Source organism: Lissotriton vulgaris, chromosome 1_1 (genome assembly GCF_964263255.1).
Source record: "Lissotriton vulgaris chromosome 1_1, aLisVul1.2, whole genome shotgun sequence".
Taxonomy (NCBI): Eukaryota; Metazoa; Chordata; class Amphibia; order Caudata; family Salamandridae; genus Lissotriton; species Lissotriton vulgaris.
Genome location: NC_141685.1, coordinates 198,742,323 through 198,746,621, shown reverse-complemented (window position 1 = coordinate 198,746,621; position 4,299 = coordinate 198,742,323).

The following is a 4,299-nucleotide window of genomic DNA, read 5'->3' as shown; positions in this document are numbered from 1 at the left end:
TTTTCTGCCTCCAAGTATTTATCCAGACCTTCTGGCTCATACTGCGGTAATTCCTATAAGTGTTTGAAAATAAACCTACACTCGAACCAAAACAGTGGACAAGTAAACACTTTTTCCTTTCAGCTTTGAATCTTGAGGCTCCTATTGCCCCTAAATATGTTTCAAAGTCGTTGAACCACACTCCCCTCCTGACCAGAGGTTCGCCTGGTGCATTCATGAACGATGGTGGAGGTGGGGCTGCCTGCATAGCGTACAGTGAATAGAACACTTATACCAATGACCCAAGTGGAGGCACAAATAATAATGCCCTTACCACAAACAGGTCCACTGAGAAAAAATTGTAAGCTAGTGTTGAAAGGAATAGTGTTCAGATGAGTGGAAAAAAAAGCGTTATTAAAAGTGAACTACCTGACCCAACATGCCAAACATAACAAATAAAAAATGTCCTGCAGTAGTACTTGTAGAATTAACAGAACATGCGGTTTGCATATTACCAAAAGAGCACACACCTAAAAATAAATCACAGTACACGTGTGTGCGTGCCACCGAGTTAAAGTTAGCTTTGGAAAAGTTGTGCACATCACGATAGCGAAAGCACACCACTGGAAACAACAAAGTACTCACAAGTGTGTGGTTTATGCATCAATGCTACTTCGTGCACACTGACTCCTGAATTGCCACTGCTGCCGAACACCCGCATGATACTCATGGTAGAACTGGTATAAGCAAGTGTCACTGGGTATTCCAATGGCACTACCTGACATAATATAAGCACAAGATCAAATGAGACCACATCACACGCGCTGCACTGAATGTCATAATTACTCTCAAGATGGCTGCCTGATGTTGTTACGGCACCTGGTGAAGACGCCATGAAGAAACCCTTAGAAAACAGCCAGGACTCCTAAAATGGCTGCTTTGCACTGACGACCGTCCGTGATCCACAACCACTTCAATTAGTTAAGCAGTAGATGCGTGTGGTAAATCCAGCGCTCAAGGGAAGGTGAAGGAGGTTGTGCGAGAGACTGCGCTGATATAACGCTTGCAGTAAAAGCCTTCGACCCAGCAATACAAATGTAGGGGTCAGAAGGCTGCGTAAAATTTGTCAGTTCGTCCAAGAAGCCTCCAGGACCGCGAGTGCTTCAGGGTTGTGGTTCATAGTGTAACCAATTGGTACACTTCAGGATCCCTCCAACCTTGAATTCAATTTCACAGACGGAACTCTTGCCTCATGGTGAGATTACCTTACTCACACCAGACCTCGGTTCCTAGCACCTAACCTACACAAAATCTAAAAGATTGCCCCCAGCATGAAACTGATTTGTGCAATCTATGTCCTGATGATTATCTGGCGCAATACAGGTTGAAACACTGTTAACAAAAAAACTGTGGATTTACGATCTCAGGCACTTAAAATGCTTCTGTTAAATTGTTTCCTCCAATATTCATGTTTTGTACCATTTTAAAGTCATCCCCTTTTGCTGTTACATTTACTCTTCCACATGCCTCACGTGCGCCGTTCACATTTTTCACAAGCACTACTTGTCCACTTTATATCGATTGCATATCCATAGAGTAATCATACTATTGTGTCTGAATGTATTCTTATGCTTATTTACAAATACAGAACGCAATAATCGACCTTTTTTCTTCTTTTTCTATGCAACTATTTTACCTTGTGCAAATAATTTCTATATTAATACCTATACACACAGAATACCTGAGCACACCAGTATCATTATTTCCAATATTGATAATGTAAATATTGCTCCAAACAGTCTGTAAAGTCTCAGTGCCCTATGTAATTAAGTCCGAAAAGTTTCAAGAGGAATGAGTGAATAGTCCAAACAAATCTTCATGGGTCGAAGTCTGTTTTTAATTTCACAAATCATAAGAAGAAGACAGCAGCCGACACGCGTTTCGCCCACAGGGCTTTTTCAAGGCTTGTTATTATTTTCTCCAAGCATCTATGAATAAGCGTGTTCCCTTGACGATATATCTCATACGTAAATGGACGGTATTCCGAATATTTAAGATGAGCTTTCTTTTCCGCAGAATATTGTCACATGCGTGAGCTCCTATTTTTCACTCGATACTAAGATAGGTGTGGCCCCAATGTATGAAAAAACATTTGTCCTCTTTCGAGTTCTAATATTCCATTTTGAAGTTCAGTTCCATCCATTGATAACGAATAACGAATACGAGTGGGCGCGATACGCTGTGCTTTTGGTAATAAAAAAGCATCCCATTGGATTTATCAAGATTCGATGGAACCATTAACTCCCTTCAATGGATGGAACTGAACTTCAAAATGAAATGTTAGAACTCGAAAGAGGACAAATGTTTTTTCATACACCTCTGACCCTCCCCCATCGAACTGCATCAGTATTCACGGCTTAAAGCCCCCTCCCCCACTATAGCTCTCCGCCCAGCTGCATCACGTGGACAAAGGCCTGACTGAGGATGCAAAGCGTTGGTGGTTTTGCCTTTGTGCCCCAGCCCTTTGGCTGTTTGCATCCTCTAACATTGCAAGGCAGTGCATTCCTTTACAATGTTAAATCGGAATGTTGTATCACTCAACACACCCTTTTTAACTGTGAGAATGGCAGAGCAGGGTTTTTTTTTAATTTAACTGTGAATGACCAGGAGAACCGCACACCATTAACATCCCTTAAGGGGGCCAGAACTCGAGACACTATGGCGTGCAGAAAATATGTTGACGAGCATGTGAGCACAGAAAACCCAATAAGGTATGCAGGAATCGATTGAGGAGTACATGGGTGTACTAAACGGTGAATGAAGGAAACATATGAAAAAAATACGAACGGACTATTGATAGGTGTAGAGGACAGCAGACGACTTTTCTAAATCTCTTTGTTCTCTAATGTTGGCATTTATTAACAATACCTGTAGAAAACATGATGATGCATAGAATACATTGTTTTTTCATGTCTTGCAATCTGCTCCCCTGATTGCCCTCGTTTTCTTGCCTTCTGCTTCCCTGATTGTACTTTTTTTCTTGCCTTCGGCTTCCCCACTCCATCCATCCCCCCCCACTCCATCCATCCATCTCCCCCACTCCATCCATGCATCCCCCCACTCCATCCATCCATCCATTCCCCCACTCCATCTATCCATCCCCCCACTCCATCCATCCATCCCCCCACTCCATCCATCCATCCCCCCACTCCATCCATCCATCCCCCCACTCCATCCATCCATCCCCCCACTCCATCCATCCATCCCCCCACTCCATCCATTCATCCTCCCCACTCCAACCATCCAACCATCCCCCCCACTCCATCCATCCATCCATCCATCCCACTCCATCCATCCATCCCACTCCATCCATCCCCCCACTCCATCCATCCCATTCCATCCATCCATCCCCCCACTCCATCCATCCATCCCCCCACTACATCCATCCCACTCCATCCATCCATCCCACTCCATCCATGCATTCATCCCCCCACTCCATCCATCCATCCCCTCCATCTCCCCACTCCATCCATCCTCCCACTCCATCCATGCTTCCGTCGCACTCCATCCATCCATCCCCCCACTCCATCCATCCATCCCACTCAATCCCACTCTATCCATCCCCCAATCCATCCATCCATCCATCCCCCCACTCAATCCATCCATCCCATCCCCCCACTCCATCCATCCCACTCCATCCATCCATCCCCCCACTCCATCCATCCATCCATCCCCCCACTCCATCCATCCATCCCCCCACTCCATCCATCCATCCATCCCCCCACTCCATCCATCCCCCCACTCCATCCATCCATCCCCCCACTCCATCCATCCCCCCACTCCATCCATCCCCCCACTCCATCCATCCATCCATCCCCCCACTCCATCCATCCCCCACTCCATCCATCCATCCCCACACTCCACGCATCCCGCATTCCATCCACTCCCCCGCCCCACACTCCATCCCTCCCCCGCCCCACACTCCATCCCTCCCCCACCCCACACTCCATCCCTCCCCCGCCCCACACTCCATCCCTCCCCCGCCCCACACTCCATCCCTCGCCCACACTCCATCCCTCTCCCTCTTGCCCTGCCTCTATCTCTCACCCTGCCTCTATCTCTCGCCCTCCCTTTATCGCCCTCACTATCCATTGCATCACCACAGCATCACTCAGCACCACCACAGCACCACTCAGCACCACCACAGCACCACCACAGCACCACAACAGCACCACCACAGTACCACTCAGCACCACCACAGCACCACTCAGCACCACCACAGCACCACCACAGCACCACTCAGCACCACCACAGCATCAC